The sequence below is a fragment of the Bombina bombina genome, chromosome 1 (genome assembly GCF_027579735.1).
Source record: "Bombina bombina isolate aBomBom1 chromosome 1, aBomBom1.pri, whole genome shotgun sequence".
Lineage (NCBI taxonomy): Eukaryota > Metazoa > Chordata > Amphibia > Anura > Bombinatoridae > Bombina > Bombina bombina.
This window is the reverse complement of record NC_069499.1, coordinates 278,479,208-278,504,225: the sequence shown is the minus strand read 5'-3', so window position 1 is coordinate 278,504,225 and position 25,018 is coordinate 278,479,208.

Sequence of the window (25,018 nt, the reverse complement as noted above, 5' to 3'; positions counted from 1 at the left end):
ATTCCAGATCATTTGTACTCAAGTTTAACCCCTTCTCATCCAACAAGCTGACACATTTTTACCATATGGCTTTTGCTCCTCCAGAATAACTGTTTGATACATTCGCAAGCCAATATATAAGAACATTATACTAGCCTGAGTTGCTTGTTTTTTTATCTTCTTGCATTTTTTTTTAATTGTAAAAATTACTGATTTTCTGTTGAAAGAAAATGACAATTTAATACCCTGAAAAGCACACAGGCAAAGTAAATGGTGTCGCTGACACAACAGCATTTGCAATTATGCTCTATTAGTCATGAAATGTCTTTCTAAATCAATGATTGCATTTGCGTAATGATCCTTTGTTCTGTACTGGCTTTACACGAAGTCTTACTAGAGCTTATTCATCAAACTTATTTTAGATCTTTGATGAGCAACTTCTATGGTTTCTGTTAAAAAAGGCATTTATTTTATGAGAGAGAAAGCTATAGATGAAATTAAAAAAAGATAGCAGGTCTATCATACTTTTTTTTTATAAATGAGGCAGTGTCAAAAACAAATAACATTCCCAAATTGGTCTCAATAAATAAAAAAGGTATTAGCATTACGTCCAACAATAAAGAAATTGCTTAAATGAGTGCATTTCAATTTTGAATAAAAACACTTTTGCAGTACAATTAGTAAAATATGTAACTTATTCACAGATAGCTATTACTGCGGACAGTGCAAATAGAGCATATGTACATATGCTTCAAGCACCAGCACTGAAAACACTATTGCTCAGCTATCTAGTGGTGCTTGAGCAAGTTTAGTAAATTTAATTTTGACTACCGTGCTCCTTTAAGACAGGGCTTGGAGAAAGAGGAGGGACTAAAAATCAATAAGATGCTCCTTATTGCCAGTGCCCCAGTAAAGGGGCAGGCAGGGCTTGTATACACTGAATGATTTTAAATGGGCAATTTCCTCAACATCCAAAGGCACAAAGGACTGCTGCAGAGAATGCCTATTTATCATGAAACACAAAAAGATGATTACAAGTAATACAGGAGCTGAACACTTAGACTAGTCATGTTATCTATCTGGTGCAAAATTATGAGGAAGCTCACATTCCTGTCCAATGAATACTATATAATAAAAGGCCAAGTGTGTTTGTCTGAAGCTGTCATGTGCAGTAGAGACTAAGCATGAGGACAAACACATCTGGCCTTCAAGACTGCAGGGAGAGCACAAGAAAGGGGAGAGACATCAAAAGAGGGAGATAGAGAGAGCAAAAGAGAGGGAGAGAGACAGCAAAAGAGAGGGGGAGGGTGAGCAAAAGAAAGGGGAGAGAGAAATCAAAAGAGGGGAGATAGAGAGCGCAAAAGATAGGGGGGAGGGAGAGCAAAAGAAAGGGGAGAGGGAGATCAAGAGGGGAGATAGAGAGAGCAAAAGAGAGGGAGAGAGACAGCAAAAGTGAGGGGGAGGTATAGCAAAAGAGAAGGGAGAGAGAGATCAAAAGAGGGGAGATAGAGAGAGCAAAAGAGAGGAAGAGATACAGCAAAAGAGATTGGGAGGGAGAGAAAAAGAAAGGGGAGAGAGAGATCAAAAGAGGGGAGATAGAGAGAGTAAAAGAGAGGGAGAGAGACAGCAAAAGAGAGGGGGAGGTAGAGCAAAAGAAAGGGGAGCGAGAGATCAAAAGAGGGGAGATAGAGAGAGCAAAAGAGAGGGGGGGAGCAAAAGAGAGGGGAGAGAGAGAGCAAAAGAGAGGGGAGAGAGAGAGCAAAAGAGATGGGGAGAGAAAGAGCAAAAGAGATGGGGGAGAGAGAGCAAAATAGAGGGGGAAAGAGAGCAAAAGAAAGGGGGGAGAGAGAGAGAGAGAGAGAGAGAGAGACAGCAAAAGAGAGGAGGGAAAGAGAGCAAAAGAAAGAGGAGAGCAAAAGAGGGGGGAGAGAGAGAGGAAAATAGGAGGAATGGAGACAGCAAAAGTGAGGGGGAAAGACAGCAAAAGAGAGGGGGAGAGAGCTAAAGAAAGGGGGAGAGAGAGAGCAAAAGAGGGGGGATAGAGAGAGCAAAAGATTTTAGAGAGAGAACAAAAGAGGGGGGATAGAGAGCAAAAGAGAGGAAGAGAGAGAGCAAAAGAGAGGGGGAGAGAGAGCAAAAGAGAGGGGGGAGAGCGCAAAGAGAGGGGGAGAGAGAGCACAAAAGAGGGAGGAAAAGAGAGGGGGAGAGAGAGAGCAAAAGAGAGGGGGGAGAGAGAGAGCAGAAGAGAGGGGGGATATAGAGAGAGAGAGCAAGGGGTGGAACCGCTGTACTGCAAAAATTGGCCTGTGTACACGGGCTTTAGGACTAGTTTATATATAATAGAGATATAACTAGGTTTAATAAGTACAACACAAGGTAACATATATCAAATGTGTCCAACATGTTAATCAGAATCTACCAGTAGATCCCTGAATGCTGACCAGTGGATTCCAAAACTGCTGTGTGGTTTCCAATTTTTCTCTACAGTAGTTTCAAGTTAAATTTATGTACAACTCTTAAATTGTTATATAATGTTTAATCATGCATTATACAAAAAAAATAACAACAGCTTATATATAACAAAATTACAAGTTTTGAGGTACGGCAATACCGCTGAAAAATTGACCATTGCGCGTGGAATATGTAGGTCTCCTGTATTACAATTCACGGCGATATAGCTATACTAACACCCATAAACTACAATATTAACCCCTAAACCGCCATCCCCCGCATCGCAAATACTTAACTTATTAGCCCCTAATCCCCCACCCACATTGTCAACACTTAATAAACATATTAACCCCTAAACCACTGACCCCCACATCGCTACTACTATAAAAAACATATTAACCCCTAAACCGCCGTCCCCCCACATAGATAATGCTAAACTAAAACTATTAACCCCTAAACCGGCCCTGACTCACATCACAAAACACTAAATTAAACTATTAACCCCTAAACCTAAACCCCCTAAACCTAGCTTTAAATAAAAATTACAATATAACTAACCTAAAATAAATAAAAACTTACCTGTAAAATTAAAAAAAAACTAAGATTAAACTATAAATTAACCTAACATTACTATTTAAAAAAATTAAATAAGCTGAAAAAAATAACACTTTGACAAAAAAACAACCTAACATTACAAAAAAAACACTAAATTACGAAAATTTAAAAAAATCTAACATTACAAAAAACAAAGAACAGTAAAATTACAAAAAATAAAAAAACACTAAGATTAAAAATAATAATAAACAAAATTATCTAAAATAATAAGAATTAAACTACTAATCTACAAGTTCTCATCCTATTGGCTGATTTGAATTTTTCAGCCAATAGGAATGAAACAGTACCCCAATATAAAAGGGGTACCTTGCATTTAAGCTTCAGTGTGTGGCAGTAATCGCATGAAGAGGAGGCTCCGCGCTGGATGTCATTGCCGCTGGTCCTGGTCAGCTCTGCACCGCCAAAGCTCAGCGCCACCAGGATGAAGATAGAAGATGCCCTCACGATGGAGGAAGATGTCCCCGCCTGGATAAAGACTTCTCGCCACCTGGATGAAGTTGGATGTCCAGACTTCAGGAACTGTGTGTAGATTTTCTGGGGTTAGTGTTAGGTCTTTTTTTTATTTTTTGGGGTGTTTTTTTTTTTAGATTAGGACTTTTTTATTTTAATGGGCACAAAATAGCTGATTTCCCTTTTAAGGGCAATGCCTATACAAATGCCACATTAGGGGCAATGGGTAGTTTATTTATTTTTTTAGACAGTTTTTTTTATTTTTGGGGGTTGGTCGGGTGGGGAGGTTTACTTTGGGGGGACTTTGTAATTTTATTAGGCAAATAACTGTTTAACTTAGGGCAAAGCCCTACAAAGGGCCCTTTTAAGGGCTTTTGGTATTTTAATGATAGATTAGGGGGTGTTTTGATTTTGGGTTGGCTTTTTTGTTTTCATAGGGCTATTAGATTAGGTTTAATTTTTATTATTTTGGATAATTTCGTTTACTATTTTTTGTAATCTTAGTGTTTTTTTATTTTTCGTAATTTTAGTGTTTTGTTTTTTTTTGGTAATGTTTTATTTTTTTAATTTTGTCATTTAATTTTTTTTAATTTAATTTTATTTTATTTTCTTAAAATAGTTATGTTAGGATTATTTATAGTTTAATGGTATATAGTTAGTTATATTGTAAATTTAAAATAAAGTATTTTAGGATAATTAGGTTATGGGGTTAATAGTTTAATTTAGTGTGTTGCAATGTGGGGGGTCAGCGGTTTAGGGGTTATTGTTTTATTATAGTAGTAGCGATGTGGGGGCCGGCGGTTTAGGGGTTAATAGGTTTATTTATTTTTGGCAATGTCGGTGCAACGGTTTAGGGGTTAATAGTTTTATTATAGTAGTAGCGATGTGGGGGGTGGCGGTTTAGGGGTTAATAACTTTATTTAGAGTCGGCGATGTCAGGGGCGGCAGTTTAGGGGGAATTTAGACTAGCGGTCTATGTTAGGGTGTTAAGTTTTTACATAACTTTCTTTTCCCCATAGACATAAATAGAGATTGCGTTACAGCTATCGCAGGTATTAGTTTTTTCCTAACAGTTTCTCTCCTTTGACGTGGTTTCTCTTTATTGATATGGGGGAAAATGTGCACGAGCACGTCAAGTCAGGCCTTGGGTTTTGTGCGGTATGGAGCTTATCGCACCATATCGCACAACAAAAGAAGGTTTTTCAGTAACTTGTAATGGCAGCGCTATGGAGAGTCTGATACCGCTATTTTTTGTGCGTTATTTACGTACCCGGTTTAGTGCACAACTTGTAATCTTGGTGATAATTAGCTGTTGTACAATATATTTTCATTATTTATTCCTGTCCACTAATTTCCTGTAATTTAACTCTGCATGTGGGTTTTACTGAAAACTTTACCAGATCAACCCTGTAAAATATCTATTCCTAATTTACTTCAGTAGTGATAATAAGATAATTTACTGCAAAACAATGCAAGTTTTGTGAACAGAATGACAGTGACAAGCTTACTGCAGAAACAAATCTGGATTAGTTTCTCCAAACATCTAAATGGAATACATACAGAGTTTAAAAAGAATTTAGCACTTTTGTAGCCAAACCTCTACCCTTAATGTTTAAATACTCATTATCTATCCTCAGGCATAGTACCAGAGGAGTGGCGTAAAGCTGATGTGGTGTCACTGTTTAAAAAGGGAAACAGGGCTGATCCAGGAAGCTATAGACGGGTTAGTCTGACATCGGTAGTGGGCAAGATACTTAAAGGAATTATAAGGGATTATATTGATAAGTATATTTGTGTAAACAAGTTTATGAGTTCAAATCATGTCATCATAGATCATGTCAAACTAATCTAATTAGATTCTACGAGGAAGTAAGTAAAAATATATATATCAGTTGATGGGATTTTTCAAAGGCATTTGAAACAGTGCCACATGAGAGATTAATGTATAAAATTAAGGGAATGCGAATAGCTGAAAATGTTAGCTCATGGATAAATAACTGGATAAAAGATAGGGAGCAACGAGTAGTAGCAAATGGATCATACCCTGATTGGACAAAGGTAATCAGTGGAGTCCCCTAGGCATCAGTACTGGGCCCTGTTCTTTTTAATAATTTTATTAATGACTTGGAGCAAGGATTAAATTGCAACATCTCTATTTTTGCAGATGATACAAAGTTGCGTAAGGTCATTAGGTCAGTGTAGGATGAAATTGCTTTGCAAGAGGATTTACAAAAAATTTAAGAATTGGCTGGTAGATGAAAAATGAGGTTTTAATACTGGAAATGTAAGGTTCCACATTTTGGAACTAAAAATAAGCAAGCAATCTATTATTTAAATTAAAGCATACATTAGGAAATGACAGCGACAGTCCGAACTTTAAATATAAAGTTAAAAGTTTAGCATTTATTCAAAGTTGCAGTAAAAATTTGATATCACCATCAGCAAACAACAGCATTCATCCGACGCGTTTCCTGCCTATGCGGCACTTCATCAGGGATACACAGCTGATTCCCTGTGTCTCTTACATAGTCTAAACTATTAACCCTTAGGGTACTAAACTAACCTTAGATTCAAAGTAACAGTGTGTTAACCCAAACCAATCTGGTTATGCACTATGTATTCAAACTCCAGTAATATATTCACAAAGCGAAGACTGATTTTCATGGACCCTAACATTTCTACACAATATACTTTTTTAAAAAAAAAAAACACATTTAAAAACATGAAATGAAATGTAACATACATTGTTCTTTGCATATTTCATTTTGTATTATTTTCAATTAATTTCAAGAATAGCAGCAAATATTAAAATTATGGACAAAACATTGGGTATACATAAATTCGAGAATCCAGTTAGATAACTGATTTGTGACATGTTGCTAAATTATCAAACAGTATAATACACTAGTATAATAATAATACAAATGAAGAGAAAGACGAAAACCGGAATCAGGGTGCCAGTGCAAGGTTAGTTTATTCAAGCAGTTAACAGTAGGTCATGGAAGCACCTACTATCTGATGCATTTCGCACATGAGCACATGCACTTCATCATAATAACAATAATAATACCTTTAAACTCCATGTCACACTATTACAAAATCCAATAAACCAGGAACCTCTTAATATAATATAATGTAACATGATAATGTAACATGATGATATCAAAGAAAGCATTAATATTACAGATTTCAAAATGCCAATGTATTCATACAATAATATTATGTATAATGATATTGTATTATATTATACTGTATTATATATTTTTATATTATATTTTGTCTTGAATAGAATAATGGTGTTTATATGGGACTAGACTTGGGACAGAAGAGGAAAGGGATTTGGGAGTAGTAATAGATAACAAACTAAAGATGGGTGCACAATGCAGGACAGTGGTTTCAAAGGCTAATAAGATACTAGCATGTATTAAAAGAGGTGCAAAGTTCTGGGGACCACTCTCAAAAAAAAGACATTACAGAGAGGGGCCACACAGCTATTAAGGCAATGGATAATTTAAACTATGAGGATAGTTAAGCCAAACTGGGTTTGATTTTTCTAGAGAAAAGGTGCTTGAGAGGTGATATGATTACTTTATATAAATATATTCAAGGCCCATATAAAGAGATGGTGGAAACTTTGTTTAATCCAAGGAAGTTGTTTTGACAAGTGGTCACAATTTAAGGCTGGAGGAAAGGAGATTTAATCTCCAGAAATGTAAACTTTTTTGTAGCTTTTAGAACAATCAAATTGTGGAACTCATTGCCTAAGAAGGAAGTGAATGTTAATACCTTAGATTTTTTAAAAACAAAAATGGCTCAGATACATATCTGGCTAGAACCATAATTCAGGGATTTGATTGTTTATGTAAAATGGATCACCTTTTTAATGGATTTAATTTAAGCTCAACTGGAGCTTCTTTAGTGTAAATCAGGTAGGATCTGTATAGATTGAACTGAATGGACTTCTGTCTTCTTTCAAACTTATCTACTATGTATATTATAAACACAAATACACACACACTCTAAACAACACAAATGTATACACTCAGTCACACTCCCAAACAAAGACACACACACGCAAGAGAGAAATAACTGTAGGCATGTGCCGTATATTGCAAATGCACAAAGTTACCTTTTTGGCTGTGACTGTTTCCCACCAAACCTATACATTTACATGTCCGGGCCTGACTCAGTTTCAAACCAGAACCCTTAAATGGAAACCCAAAATGTCTGGGTCATTTCCGGACAGGTGGCAACCCTATATATGATCACTATGCTTGTGTATGTGTGTTTGTGAATGTGTGAGTGTGAGTCTGTATATGTGTGTGTGTATGTGTGAGTGTGTGTCTGTATATGTGTGTAAGTGTTTGTGTATGTGTGTGTCTATTAATGTTCATGTGTATGTGTGTGTTGTGTAGAGAGAGTAGGTGTAGTACTTCCTTAAAAATGTAGATAATACTATAGTGCTAGGGTAAATTCATGATCGAAACACTAAATCATATTAGAATTTATGTATGCAGATGTGGATGTGCTCATAGTCAATGAGTTAAATATAGTGCAGGTAGCATAAGCTTCATTTCACTTACATAACTAACTCTTACATAGCTTGTGACATCATCTAAAAAATAACCAGGGCTCCCTCAAGCAATGTTCCCTTTATATTTTCCTCTTATCATTAATTGTGCTAAAAAGAAAGTGTCATGCACTGTTTGTCAAACCAGGGCAGATAAACCCAGTAACAGTGTCAGGGGATGGCACAGAATTGAGGATCTATGGCAATGCACGTGGCTGGCAAAACAGAAAAATGTGATTATTTGTTTAATGCCCTTGGGTAACAGTATTTAAGAGAACTGAAGAATAATATAACATGTAAGACTGATTCTACATCAGCTCAGGATTCCTTGCAGAAGTAGTTCTGGATCTTAAAAATGAGGGTGCTGTAAAAGGTTACCGCAAAGCTACATATTAAAGTATCATAAAACACATATTTTTTTATATGCAGCAACCAATATATGCAATCGGTATATATATGCAGCCACCAATCAGCAGCTAGAACCTAGATACACCTTTCAGCAAAGGATAACCAGAGATGTAAGGAAATGAAATAATAAGTAAATTATATGCTCTGTCTAAATCATGAATGTCTAATTATGACTTTACTGTCCCTTTAAGAGACTTTTCAGTTTACTTTTGTTATGAAATATGTTTTGTTCTTTTGGTATCCTTACTATAAAAGCTTGTCATTGGCTCACCAGATGTGATTAGTTAGGCCACAGTAGTGCATTTTTCTAATATAGCTGACTTAACTATGGGGCATATTTATCAAGCTCTGTATGAAGCTTGATGCACTGTGTTTCTGGCGAGCCTTCAGGATAGCCAGAAACAGAAGTTATGAAGCAGCGGTCTAAGGCGACGGACAGAAAACAACCCGATCAAATACGATCGGGTTGATTGACACCCCCTAGCCGTGAATTTGCAGGGGGCAGCATTGCACCAGCAGTTCACAAGAACTGCTGGTGCAGTGATAAATGCCGACAGCGTATGCTGTCTGCATTTATCGATGTGCAGCAGACATGATACGCTTCTTATCATGTCCGCTCGCACATTGGTTAATATACCCCAATTTCTTTAACATCTTTGAAGGTGTTTAATACATAGTTATATTCAAATACAGTACGGTAATAAAAGGCTCTAACACATTAGAGCATTTTCTTTTTGCACGTTTATATCCCTGTAAGGGTGATGGGTGATACAAATGGGCAGGTTAGATCTTTTTTTTTTTTTTTACATATTGGGCAAGTTTACAAGTGGAGCGCAAATTAACACTCACCCTTTAGCGTTAATTGTGCTAGAATAAAAAAAAATTGTGCTTGTCGGTTGCGCTTGTATTATGAGTAAACTGTTTTCGCTCTAGTGGTAACCTGACGAGCGCAGCAAAATATATACATATATATCTGATGGTATGTTGGTAATATATATATCTATACCTATATATACACCCTGTTCCAAATTATTATGCAAATTCTATTTCAGTGTCATAAAGATTAAATATTTTTTTCCAGTTTAACTCATGGATGGCATTGTGTCTCAGGGCTCTTTTGATCACTGAAAACAATCTCGGACACCTGTGATAATTAGATTGCCAGGTGAGCCCAATTAAAGGAAAAACTGCTAAAGGAGGGTGTTCCACATTATTAAGCAGAGCACCATTTTCAAGCAATATGGGGAAGAAAAAGGATCTCTCTGCTGCCGAAAAGAGTGAAATAGTTCAATGCCTTGGACGAGGTATGAAAACATTAGATATTTCATGAAAACTTAAGCGTGATCATCGCACTATTAAGAGATTTGTGGCTGATTCAGAGCACAGACGGGTTCGTGCAGATAAAGGCACATTGAGGAAGATTTCTGCCAGATCCATGCATCGGATCAATAGAGCAGCTGCTAAAATACCATTACATAGCAGCAAACAGATATTTGAAGCTGCTGGTGCCTCTGGAGTCCCACGGACATCAAGGTGTAGCGTCCTCCAGAGTCTTGCAACTGTGCATAAACCTTCCATTTGGCCACCACTAACCAATGCTCACAACTTCACAAGCAGAAATGGCTGCATTGGGCAGAAAAATACATGAAGACCAATTTTCAAACAGTCCTGTTCACTGATGAGTGCCATGCAACCCTGGATGGTCCAGATGGATGGAGTAGTGGATGGTTGGTGGACGGCCACCCTGTTCCAACAAGGCTACGACATCAGCAAGGCGGTGGTGGAGTCATGTTTTGGGCCGGAATCATGGGAAGAGAGCTGGTAAGCCCCTTTAGGGTCCCCGAAGGTGTAAAGATGACCTCTGCAAAGTATGTGGAGTTCCTGACTGACCACTTCCTTCCCTGGTACAGAAGGAAGAACTATGCTTTCCGTAATAAAATCCTCTTCATGCATGACAATGCACCATCTCATGCTGCAAAGAATACCTCTGCATCAATGGCTGCTATGGGGATAAAAGGAGAGAAAGTCATGGTGTGGCCTCCATCCTCCCCTGACCTCAATCCTATTGAGAAACTTTGGAGTATCCTTAAGCAAAAGATCTATGAGGGTGGGAGGCAGTTTTCATCCAAACAGCAAAACAGCAGCCCTGGGAGGATATTCTGACATCTTGCAAACAAATTCCAGCAGAAACTGTCCAAAACTCACAAGTTCAATGGATGCAAGACTTGTGAAGCTGCTATCAAATAAGGGGTCCTATGTTAAAATGTAACGTGACATGTTAAAATGTTTAAAAAGTTAAAATGGTGTTCAAAGTTTGATTGAAATAGCTTTTGACTTCAGTAAATATGCTGCAAACACAACAAATGTCAATTTTCAGTTATTTACAACCTATAAAGTGTTTTGAAACTTACTGTGCATAATAATGTGGAACAGTGCATTGTAAGCTTTTTATTTTGAAGAAAAAAAAATACTTTTATCATTAGGTTTGTTCAATAAAATTTGAATTGTACTCTTAATAGTTGATAACATGAGAATTATGCTGACTGTTGTTTACATCAATTATTTAGGTAAATGAGAAAGATAGCATTGGCATAATAATTTGGAACAGGGTGTAGATTATTTTATATATATATATATATATATATATATATATATATATATATATATATATATATATATATATATATATTATTTTTTTTATTTATGAATACTTAAAACATATTCTGCTATATGCACAACAATGGAATGTGAAATGGCAAAGGGCTTCCTATGCCCTTAAATATATGTCAACATATGTGGTCATTTGCATTTATGGGTTTATATGTGCATTTATGTCTGTAAATACATATATACACATAGAAATACATATCTACATATATATATATATATATATATATATAAATATATATATATACTATATATACTGTACATATATATCCATCTTTAGACATGTATATGTATGTTTCTCAATGTTAAAGCCCTTTGTCTGCCTTTTTTCTTTCTAACACCTGAGACCTCCTATCTTTGAGCCTTAATAAATTTTGTGGGCTATATTATTATTTATAATTTTTTATTAGATGGTGTTATAGTATATGAATGTAAGTATACTTTGTAATGTATTTTGATGTGTTTTGTGCAACTTTTATTTCTCTGAAGTCTCGGTAATCATTCATCTCAATAAGCAGTAAGCCCGATGAGCGCAAATCCTCATGACAAACCCCTTATTGCTCAGACGCAAACGTTTGTGCTCCACTGGGTTATTATTGTTTATTTCATTTAAATGCCAATGTCCCATTTACCAGTCATTTTGTCCCATGCAGAACAAAAGATATATGAAAAAACGGACAAATTGAACCATGAGAATTTTTGACGGCTAACACCTATGTAAATTGGTGCATAATATGCTGGCTCCTGGTTAATGGTGAGGAGTACAGATAATGGAAACATTGGGATTTCCTAAATACTAGGTGTGGAGGAAACAACCAAGATTAGGGACAGATAATAAGTGGATAGAACGCATGTGAAGGGAACGGACTAAGGGAGGGACTTCTGGGAGGACAATAGGAGTTTTTAGGTGGTTGAGTGGGGGTAGCCAGGTGATAGACTTACCTGATAAGGAGGGCTTGGCCAGGGAGAGGCCATTGGTCAGGGGCAGGGAGGGGCCGAGCAGAGGTTACTTAAGGAAGGTGCTAGCAGGAAGCAGTCACTAACCGTTTTTCTTTGTTTCAGGCAAGAAGGTCAGCTTCGAAGAAGAATGTCGTCCAGGAGCAGAAGAATCCCAAGGCGGTACCTCGATGATGGTGAGATGGTCTGGAGGACACGGGCAATCCCGGCGCAGAGGAAGATTAAGAAGTTAGAGAAGTCCGAACAGCAGGCGCTCCAGGAGGGGGGTAAAATCCAGCGTGGATCCTGTAGAGGTTGGTCCGGTGGGGTCACGGCAGGTAAGCACTCTGCATAGAAACTCCCCTGGATGGGGGGCCAGGCAAAAAGGTAAGATCCTGATTGTAAACTGTGAGGGGGGAAGAGCGGTACATCCATTCACCTGGGGGTAGCACGGAAGTAGCGGATATCTTTGCGGTAAGCCCCGCATCCAGCGGGGTGGGTGTACCTCCGGGTCAGGGGGCGCCTACAGCTGTGCAGTCCCCAGTGGCAATATTCAGCCAGAGCCCATTGGGAGCAAGCAGCGAAGCATTAGAGGCTGTCAGGGGGAGTATTGCGGGCCCAAATGACATCACTGTGGTGCTCCTGTGACAACGGGGGGCAGAGGTTATCCTGTGGATGCGCACGCAATTTGTGATGTAAATGAGGGCGTGCCGGCATGGGGGCGGCCATCTTGGGAGAGGGAGGAATATTATGGAAGTCCTCAATTGGTAAGCGGTAACGGGTGGGACAGAGTGCCCCTGCATTGGGGTATGGACCAGTGACATTATGGATGGGAAGGGAGGTGGGCTGATTCGCGCTGCGGACCCAGTGGTCCGAGCATGTCTTGGCAGCAGACCCAGGGACAGTGCGGGCCAGGAATGGGGCAGGGGCCCAGTAGGGAGCATGAAAGGGGCAGGGATATAGGATATGGGAGAAGGGATTACGGGGAGCCCAACAGAATAGAAATATTTAAAAAAGGGGGGCAGATGACAGCAGGCTGCAGAAAAGAGCAAGGGCAGGGGAGGGAGTCAAAGGTTGTGGTAGAGTAATTAGGGACAGGGAGGGCAATAGATACAGGCTAATAGAGGAGGAGGGGGAGAAATTAGATGAAGCAGAGAGGGGGGTCAAGGAAAGGCATGAAGGGCAGGGAGCAACGTTAGGGAGGAAAAAAAGGGACAAAGCACAGGAATTAGCATTCAAGAAAAACATGACAAATGCTAATATCATTGTATTGCCTCTGCAGAACAAAACAATGCAAGCAGGGCTTTTGTAACAAACAAGGAGAGTGGAGGAAGAGGAAGGAGCCAGCAACTGTGGAGGAGTGATCAGTACAGCAGCAGGGGCGGATTTGCTAAGGAAGGAGGAGGCAGCAGCAACAAGGCAAGCAGAGGCATTGGAAAAGAAGGACAAGGCGCAGGGTGCAAAACAAGGTAAGAAAATAATCTGTATAAGCAATAACTTGTCAGACAGCTCATCTGAATTAGACTCTGAGGATGAGTATGTTAAAGGGGAGGGGGAAAAAAGAATATTAAAAATAGTCAGAAAAATTTATGCCAAGCAGGGCAAGGGGACGGGGAAGGAGGCAGTTGTGCAGGAGCAGACAGAGGAAGGAGAGGTGTGTAACAGGGACAATGAGGTAACAGGTACATTGTTAATGCCACTAGCAACCTATTTGAAGATAATCATGAGGGCACAAAAAGGGAAATATGCGGATGTATTCAAAATCACTAGGGAAACTTTGGCCTTAAAATCCAGGGGGGGGGGGGGATGAAGGAAAAGGAAAAAAGGTTAAGTAATCCTTTACGGAGTGGGTATAAGGTATACTCATATACGCAGAGTTTTTTATATCAGCTAACCCGGGGAAAGTAAAGGGCATGTTAAGGTACATTCATTTCATCACAGAGTGTTACACATCGTATGGAGGGTTCACATGGAAAGATTATGATACAGAGTTTAGAAAGGGTAACCTGCAATTGGATGATAAAGGGAGGAGAGATTTCGGGGAAAAAATCCTGGACTTGTACACTAGGGTAATGAGGGTGCAGGATACGCAAAGTGAAAGGGGCGCAATCTTTAATTTTAACAAAAACAGTAAATCTGAAAATAAGGAGTGTTGGGCGTATAACGAAAAAAGATGCGATGGGGCGCATGTAAATTTAAACACATCTGCAGATACTGTAGCGGGGCGCACGCAGGAATGGATTGTAGGAAGAATAACAGGAATAATGGGTACGGGAGGCAGTCCTTTCGGAACCAGGGAAATTCTGGGGGAGGACAAACTGTGGGGCATAGCGGCAACCCCCCTGAAAATAGATAAGCTGACAAGAGAATTACGGGCCTACCCTATCATAGAGGATAGAGATTTATTAATTGAAGGGCTGAATAACGGTTTTACAGTACCAGTAATAGGCGAGGTAACTGGGGCAGCTAAAGCAAGGAACTTAAAATCGTCAGCGGAGTTCCCGGGGATTTTGAAGTAGAAACTAGAAAAAGAGATAGCATGGGGCAGGATGGCAGGGCCATTCGATGTCAAATCTAGTTATTTCCCCGCTGGGGGTGGTCCCCAAAATAGAGAAAGGGAAATATTGCATGATACACCATTCATCATACCCAAAGGGTAGGTCAGTAAATGATGCAATCGACAAATTGGAATCATTTGACAGTGCGGTAGATATGGTACGGAAGGCTGGGGCAGGGCCATGATGGCAAAGATTGATATTGAGTTGGCATTTCGATTATTACCACTGAACCCAGCTAGTTTTAAACTGATGGGGTGTAAATTTGGAGGCCAGTTCTATGTGGATAAATGCTTACCAATGGGTTGTTCCATATCATGCTCAGTTTTTGAGAAATTTAGTTCCTTCCTGTATTGGTTGCTGGTAACAAGACAAAAGATGGAGCCCATAGTCCATTATCTGGACGACTTCATAGTAGTGGGCAGAGCAGGCTCTGGCGCATGTGAGCAAATGAAGGTTGGCCTGGTAGGGATGTTGGATGAACTAGGGGTACCAGTGGCGAGAGAAAAAACAGAGGGCCCTTGCGCAAGGCTAGCCTTTTTAGGCATAATCATAGACTCAGAAAAAGGGCAATGCGAGCTCCCCGCAGATAAGGTTAAAGAAGCTAGAAGGCTAATAGCAGGGATGGTGACGCAAAAAAGGTAACATTAAGGGAAATGCAAAAAATGTTGGGGGTACTGAACTAAGCTAAGCACGAAAGGCGAAAAAAGTCCAGAACACATGATTAGGGTATCAGGGGAGATGAGGGAGGATTTGAAAGTATGGGACAATTTCTTGCAAGAATTCAACAGGGTTAGGATATGGCAGGAGGTGTCCTCAGCAGTAGAGCTGGAACTGTATACTGATGCAGCAGGCATTTTAGGCTTTGGGGCATATTTCCAGGGGAGATGTGTGCAGGAGAGTGGCAGAAGAGGGGGAAGGAGACGGAGTGGGTTAAGAACCTAGTACTACTGGAGCTATTCCCCATAGTGGTGGCCATTGAATTATGGGGAAAGATGTTATCAAATAGAAGAATAATCTGCTGGTCAGATAATAAAGGTGTTGTGTATGTGATCAACCAATTATCAGCGTCATCGCTGCCTGTGGTTAGGTACTTGAGATATTGTTTAAGATTTAACATTTGTTTCAAGGCTAAGCATATTCCAGGTTATAGAAATGTGGTTGCTGATACGTTATCCCATTTTAAATGGGAAAGGTTTAGGGCGTTAGCCCCCAATTCCAGACAGGAAGGTGAATGTTGCCCTATCCTTCTTTGGCAGATTGGCAACGGATAGATGGAATCAAGGAGCTGGTCCAGAAATCCTTGGCACCAATTACCTGGGCAGTTTACAGGAAATATTGGGGACGTGGTGCGAGTTTAAGAAGGGGACAAAAGTGGGGGAGGAAGGAAAATTTTTAGAATGGTTGTTGATCCTAAAAAGAGAGGGAATAAGAAAAGGGCATTTGGGTTCAGTATTAGCAGCAATATCATATTGTTCACAGCTATATGGGGGAAATAGATTGGTCTAAGAAGTTTATAGTGAAAAATATTGTGAGGGCATGGGGGAGAGAGGAGAAAAAGGGAGCAGATAAAAGGGAAGCCATAACAGAAGATAGGTTAGAAAGAATGGTGGATGCGTTAGCAAGGGTCTGTCAGAACCAGGACGAAACATTAATTTTTAGAACGACTTTCATAGTGGCATTCCACGGAGCCATGAGGATAGGGGAGCTGTTACCTAGAAATAGGAAGATAGGAAAGGGTGGCGTAGAAATAGGGGATGTGAGATGCGGGGAGGAAGCAGTGCTTATTTTTGTAAGGAGATCCAAGACAGACACAGAATGTAAAGGGGCATGGCTGAACATGAAAGGTCAGGGGGAACACTATGTCTGGTGGCAAGTGTAAAAAGATATCTAGCAGCACACAGGGGTGGGGGTCGTACATTCCTGTGGCATTCAGACGGGGCAGAGATGACAATTTTTCAATTTAGAAGTGTCTTACAAAGAGTAGTGGAGAACTTGAGTTGGGGAAGTTCATACTTTGCGCTGCACTCCTTTCTGCAGTGAGTAGAGGTTGTTCGAGCGAACAAATTAAAAAGCTAGGAAGATGGAAATCATCAGCCTACAAATCATACATTAGATTGCAAAAATACTAAAGTGGTTGTTATAAGGATTGTGTTTTTTCATGCAGTGTGGTGATGCATTTGTTAAAGTTACGTTTAATGGTGACTAACGGTTTGTAAAAATGTATTTCATTTCAGGCAGAGTGTTAAGGGTGTGGATCGTAGGGCATTCCTATGTTTATTGGACACAGGCTAGGGCGGCAGCGGCAGCACAAGGGGTGCATTTAGGTTTTTCGCACAAGGAAGTTAGCATTAGATAGATAGGCAAAAGAGACATGAAGTGGGATGAGTTAGTGCCAACAATACAGCAGGCAAGGCTAAGATGGGGTTGTCTCGATGCCCTTATTATCCACCTGGGGGGAATGATATAGGGGCTTACCCGCTATGAGAATTAGAAGAGAAAGTGACAGGAGGAATGAAATGGTTAAAAGTAGCATGGCCATCAATCCAGATAATATGGTCCAACATAGTTTCAAGAATACACTGGAGAAACTCGGATACGTGCAAAGTGGGGTATAGATCAAGAAGGAAGTTAAACTAGGTAGCAGCGAAGGCAATGAGGGAGATAGGGGGCAGAGTAATAGAGCACCCACTGATAGTGGCGAAAAGGGAAGAGCTGTTCCGACGTGATGACGTGCACTTAACAGACGAAGAAAACGACCAATTGCTGTTGGACATGGGATGTGCCAAGAATTGGTAAAGGTAAGGAAAGGTCACAAAGATGTGGTGATGGTTTGGCCGAAAGAGGGTCTCTTTTTGTGGCGGTGAATTTTGGGTCCGGCATGTGGGCGGGGCAGTGAGGGGGTGGGAGGATCCCGCGGCATACTCAGTCCTGAGGGGTGATCCGGTGGTCTAGCTATGGGGTGGGATATGCCGTGGGTTCTCCTTCCCCCTCCTGCTCTGCCATGGGGGGTAGTTGTGGTCCTCCTCCCTATACGTGGGTCCCAAAATTCTTGTTAATGTGGTGGCATTTTTTGTTGGTGTGTAAAGTTGTGATTTACGATATGGCTGAATTTTGCTCTCCAAAGTTTAAAAGCCAAATGGCAAAACTTAATTAATTAAATATACCGTGACCTTTCCATATTTTGCCATAACAACTATGTCCGTGTCTTCATTTTTGTCATAAGATAAGATAAGTAAGTTAAGGTAGAGATAAAGTGGTAAGAAATTGGTGGTATATAATAAAAGGAATGAAGCATCCTAGACCTTAAATAAGTGGATGGTACGCATGTGAAGGGAACGGACTAAGGGAGGGGCTTCTGGGAGGACAATAGGAGTTTTTAGGTGGCTGAGTGGGGGTAGCCAGGTCATAGACTTACCTTATAAGGAGGGCTTGGCCAGCAAGAGGTCATTGCAGGGGCAGGGAGGGGACAAGCAGAGGTTACTTAAGGAAGGTGCTAGCAGGAAGCAGTCACTAACCCTTTTTCTTTGTTTCCCACCCTCCCACTCTAGAATCAATGAAGGACAATGCAGCAATTCAGAGAGGTCACGGGAAGAAGAGCAATAGCAGCACGGATAGGGGCACGACATGGTCGAGTCACAGTAAGACCGCCCGTGCTCCTGCATAAGAGGAAGAATGCAGTACAACCGAAGGACAGCAGGTGACCCGGTGGTCTACGCTGACTAGAGGATAAACTATTGCATCTGTTTTGCGAATGGGGTTAGGCAAACTTAACAGGCGGTGAAGTTTGGGTCCGGCATGTAGGCGGGGCAGTGAGGGGATGGGAGGATCCTGCAGCATACTCAGCCCTGAGGGGTGATCCGGGGGTCTAGCTATGGGGTGGGATATGCCTGGGTTATCCTTTCCCCCTCCTGCTCTGACATGGGGGGTAGTTGTGGTCCAGCCCCCTATATGTGGGTCCCAAAATTCTTGTTAATGCGGTGGCATTTTTTGTTGGTGTGTAAAGTTGTGATTTACGATATCGCTCAATTTTGCTCTCCAAAGCTTAAAAGTCAAATGGCAAAATTCAATTAATTAAATAAACAGTAATCTTTCCATATTTTTCAATAACAACTTTGTCCGTGTCTTCATTTTAGTCATAAGATAAGATAAGTAAATTAAGGTAGACGTAAAGTGGTAAGACATTGGTGGTATATAATTGGGTAAAGGAATGAAACATCCTAGACCTTAATAAATTTGCCACTACAGTTTAGCAAGGTACGGCATCTTTGGATTGATTTGGTACTACCTGTTTTTATTCACTCTCAGTCTCGTATGAATCAGATTGTTAGTCTGTATATACAAGCTTTTGGGAATGGTCAGTCAATGTGTCATTTTGAGTGGATTTGCCAATTTAGACAAATAGCTCCCTTTGTGAGTTTTTGGAACTAATCCAATCACAATCCTCTAAAATGCTTTTATTTGCCATGCTGTTTAATTTTTATTATTCACCTGATTAAGCAGTCCTGAGTTGACTGGTAAACGCGTTGTGAATTCTTTAATATTTGCTTTTATTAAAGTCTATTGCTTTTAGACATATAGCAGCATGACGTTGTTTATGATCTATTCATCATCATCACCCTGCTTTGGTGAGATTTGAATCATTTAAAGTTGTAAGCAGGTTGCATATTTTACTACAAGCGCACCTGTGTTTGGACTGAGGAATCATTTGGCATAACAGGGACCTGCCACGCCTGTGTGAACTATCTGAACGGCTCGTGAGAGTTCAGTATGCACTTCTGGTACTTCTTAAGTGCTGTGGAAATTGTGAGTATGATGTGAATATCTTTGTGCACATCTTTCCATATCCCAGTGATCTTGCACCATTGTGGCGCCTTCTGTCTTCTCTGTCGCCATTACAGGTTATAAAATATGTTTGGTAGGATACCCATGGTTTTATAGTTATTAAATGCTGCAGGTAATTAGCCCAAATCCAATGTGCAAAACTATGCTTACTGCTGGCTGTTTGCACCTGTAGAGTAATCAATATGCTTAGCTTAAGGAAATTTAGTTTATTACTGATTATTTTATTATTAACAACTGATTGCCTTCTCTTTGAATGACATATTAATTTATGGCTAGATTACGAGTTTTGTGTTATAGTGAAAAAGCAGCGTTATCAGGTTATAACGGTGCTTTTTCACTACTGCTGGTATTACGAGTCTTGCAGATTTAGGGGCACCGCACACTTGTTTGGTCTTACCGCAAATCAACTTACGCAAATTGTGTATAGTCTTTTTTCAATGGGATTTAATAGCGCCGGTATTAGAAGCTTGTCCTGGGAGGCCAAAAAGTGAGCGGTACAGCCTATCCAGTCAAGATTCGTAATGCATTCTAAAGTCAGTAGTTATGAGTTTTACTCTAAAAAGCTGTAGCATAAAACTCATAACTAAAGTGTTATAAAGTACACAAACACTAATAAACTACCTATTAACCCCTAAACCGAGGCCCTCCCGCAACACAAACACTAAAATAGATTTATTAACCCCTGATCTGCCGCTCTAACCCTAAGTCTAACCCTAACCCTAACTCCCCTAACTTAAATATAATTCAAATAATTAATAACTAAATAATTCCTATTTAAAAATAAATACTTACCTGTAAAATAAACCCTAAGCTAGCTACAATATAACTAATAGTTACATTGTATCTAGCTTAGGGTTTATTTTTATTTTACAGGCAAGTTTGTATTTATTTTAACTAGGTAGACTAGTTACTAAATAGTTATTAACTATTTACTAACTACCTAGCTAAAATAAATACAAATTTACCTGTAAAATAAAACCTAACCTAACCCTACAATTAAATAAATTCCCTAAATTAAATACAATTAACTAAATTCAATACAATTAGCTAAATTACAAAAACAAACAAACACTAAATTACAGAAAATAAAAAATAAATTACAAGATCTTTAAACTAATTACACCTAATCTAATAGCCCTATCAAAATAAAAAAGCCCACCCAAAATAAAAAAACCCTAGCCTAAACTAAGCTACCAATAGCCCTTAAAAGGGCCTTTTGCAGGGCATTGCCCCAAAGAAATCAGCTCTTTTACATGTAAAAAAATACAAACAACGCCCCTAACAGTAAAACCCACCACCCACACAACCAACCCCCCAAATAAAAGCCTAACTTTTATTTGGGGGGTTGGTTATAACAATAATAATACCTTTAAACTCCATGTCACACTATTACAAAATCCAATAAACCAGGAACCTCTTAATATAATATAATGTAACATGATAATGTAACATGATGATATCAAAGAAAGCATTAATATTACAGATTTCAAAATGCCAATGTATTCATACAATAATATTATGTATAATGATATTGTATTATATTATACTGTATTATATATTTTTATATTATATTTTGTCTTGAATAGAATAATGGTGTTTATATGGGACTAGACTTGGGACAGAAGAGGAAAGGGATTTGGGAGTAGTAATAGATAACAAACTAAAGATGGGTGCACAATGCAGGACAGTGGTTTCAAAGGCTAATAAGATACTAGCATGTATTAAAAGAGGTGCAAAGTTCTCAAAAAAAAGACATTACAGAGAGGGGCCACACAGCTATTAAGGCAATGGATAATTTAAACTATGAGGATAGTTAAGCCAAACTGGGTTTGATTTTTCTAGAGAAAAGGTGCTTGAGAGGTGATATGATTACTTTATATAAATATATTCAAGGCCCATATAAAGAGATGGTGGAAACTTTGTTTAATCCAAGGAAGTTGTTTTGACAAGTGGTCACAATTTAAGGCTGGAGGAAAGGAGATTTAATCTCCAGAAATGTAAACTTTTTTGTAGCTTTTAGAACAATCAAATTGTGGAACTCATTGCCTAAGAAGGAAGTGAATGTTAATACCTTAGATTTTTTAAAAACAAAAATGGCTCAGATACATATCTGGCTAGAACCATAATTCAGGGATTTGATTGTTTATGTAAAATGGATCACCTTTTTAATGGATTTAATTTAAGCTCAACTGGAGCTTCTTTAGTGTAAATCAGGTAGGATCTGTATAGATTGAACTGAATGGACTTCTGTCTTCTTTCAAACTTATCTACTATGTATATTATAAACACAAATACACACACACTCTAAACAACACAAATGTATACACTCAGTCACACTCCCAAACAAAGACACACACACGCAAGAGAGAAATAACTGTAGGCATGTGCCGTATATTGCAAATGCACAAAGTTACCTTTTTGGCTGTGACTGTTTCCCACCAAACCTATACATTTACATGTCCGGGCCTGACTCAGTTTCAAACCAGAACCCTTAAATGGAAACCCAAAATGTCTGGGTCATTTCCGGACAGGTGGCAACCCTATATATGATCACTATGCTTGTGTATGTGTGTTTGTGAATGTGTGAGTGTGAGTCTGTATATGTGTGTGTGTATGTGTGAGTGTGTGTCTGTATATGTGTGTAAGTGTTTGTGTATGTGTGTGTCTATTAATGTTCATGTGTATGTGTGTGTTGTGTAGAGAGAGTAGGTGTAGTACTTCCTTAAAAATGTAGATAATACTATAGTGCTAGGGTAAATTCATGATCGAAACACTAAATCATATTAGAATTTATGTATGCAGATGTGGATGTGCTCATAGTCAATGAGTTAAATATAGTGCAGGTAGCATAAGCTTCATTTCACTTACATAACTAACTCTTACATAGCTTGTGACATCATCTAAAAAATAACCAGGGCTCCCTCAAGCAATGTTCCCTTTATATTTTCCTCTTATCATTAATTGTGCTAAAAAGAAAGTGTCATGCACTGTTTGTCAAACCAGGGCAGATAAACCCAGTAACAGTGTCAGGGGATGGCACAGAATTGAGGATCTATGGCAATGCACGTGGCTGGCAAAACAGAAAAATGTGATTATTTGTTTAATGCCCTTGGGTAACAGTATTTAAGAGAACTGAAGAATAATATAACATGTAAGACTGATTCTACATCAGCTCAGGATTCCTTGCAGAAGTAGTTCTGGATCTTAAAAATGAGGGTGCTGTAAAAGGTTACCGCAAAGCTACATATTAAAGTATCATAAAACACATATTTTTTTATATGCAGCAACCAATATATGCAATCGGTATATATATGCAGCCACCAATCAGCAGCTAGAACCTAGATACACCTTTCAGCAAAGGATAACCAGAGATGTAAGGAAATGAAATAATAAGTAAATTATATGCTCTGTCTAAATCATGAATGTCTAATTATGACTTTACTGTCCCTTTAAGAGACTTTTCAGTTTACTTTTGTTATGAAATATGTTTTGTTCTTTTGGTATCCTTACTATAAAAGCTTGTCATTGGCTCACCAGATGTGATTAGTTAGGCCACAGTAGTGCATTTTTCTAATATAGCTGACTTAACTATGGGGCATATTTATCAAGCTCTGTATGAAGCTTGATGCACTGTGTTTCTGGCGAGCCTTCAGGATAGCCAGAAACAGAAGTTATGAAGCAGCGGTCTAAGGCGACGGACAGAAAACAACCCGATCAAATACGATCGGGTTGATTGACACCCCCTAGCCGCGAATTTGCAGGGGGCAGCATTGCACCAGCAGTTCACAAGAACTGCTGGTGCAGTGATAAATGCCGACAGCGTATGCTGTCTGCATTTATCGATGTGCAGCAGACATGATACGCTTCTTATCATGTCCGCTCGCACATTGGTTAATATACCCCAATTTCTTTAACATCTTTGAAGGTGTTTAATACATAGTTATATTCAAATACAGTACGGTAATAAAAGGCTCTAACACATTAGAGCATTTTCTTTTTGCACGTTTATATCCCTGTAAGGGTGATGGGTGATACAAATGGGCAGGTTAGATCTTTTTTTTTTTTTTTACATATTGGGCAAGTTTACAAGTGGAGCGCAAATTAACACTCACCCTTTAGCGTTAATTGTGCTAGAATAAAAAAAAATTGTGCTTGTCGGTTGCGCTTGTATTATGAGTAAACTGTTTTCGCTCTAGTGGTAACCTGACGAGCGCAGCAAAATATATACATATATATCTGATGGTATGTTGGTAATATATATATCTATACCTATATATACACCCTGTTCCAAATTATTATGCAAATTCTATTTCAGTGTCATAAAGATTAAATATTTTTTTCCAGTTTAACTCATGGATGGCATTGTGTCTCAGGGCTCTTTTGATCACTGAAAACAATCTCGGACACCTGTGATAATTAGATTGCCAGGTGAGCCCAATTAAAGGAAAAACTGCTAAAGGAGGGTGTTCCACATTATTAAGCAGAGCACCATTTTCAAGCAATATGGGGAAGAAAAAGGATCTCTCTGCTGCCGAAAAGAGTGAAATAGTTCAATGCCTTGGACGAGGTATGAAAACATTAGATATTTCATGAAAACTTAAGCGTGATCATCGCACTATTAAGAGATTTGTGGCTGATTCAGAGCACAGACGGGTTCGTGCAGATAAAGGCACATTGAGGAAGATTTCTGCCAGATCCATGCATCGGATCAATAGAGCAGCTGCTAAAATACCATTACATAGCAGCAAACAGATATTTGAAGCTGCTGGTGCCTCTGGAGTCCCACGGACATCAAGGTGTAGCGTCCTCCAGAGTCTTGCAACTGTGCATAAACCTTCCATTTGGCCACCACTAACCAATGCTCACAACTTCACAAGCAGAAATGGCTGCATTGGGCAGAAAAATACATGAAGACCAATTTTCAAACAGTCCTGTTCACTGATGAGTGCCATGCAACCCTGGATGGTCCAGATGGATGGAGTAGTGGATGGTTGGTGGACGGCCACCCTGTTCCAACAAGGCTACGACATCAGCAAGGCGGTGGTGGAGTCATGTTTTGGGCCGGAATCATGGGAAGAGAGCTGGTAAGCCCCTTTAGGGTCCCCGAAGGTGTAAAGATGACCTCTGCAAAGTATGTGGAGTTCCTGACTGACCACTTCCTTCCCTGGTACAGAAGGAAGAACTATGCTTTCCGTAATAAAATCCTCTTCATGCATGACAATGCACCATCTCATGCTGCAAAGAATACCTCTGCATCAATGGCTGCTATGGGGATAAAAGGAGAGAAAGTCATGGTGTGGCCTCCATCCTCCCCTGACCTCAATCCTATTGAGAAACTTTGGAGTATCCTTAAGCAAAAGATCTATGAGGGTGGGAGGCAGTTTTCATCCAAACAGCAAAACAGCAGCCCTGGGAGGATATTCTGACATCTTGCAAACAAATTCCAGCAGAAACTGTCCAAAACTCACAAGTTCAATGGATGCAAGACTTGTGAAGCTGCTATCAAATAAGGGGTCCTATGTTAAAATGTAACGTGACATGT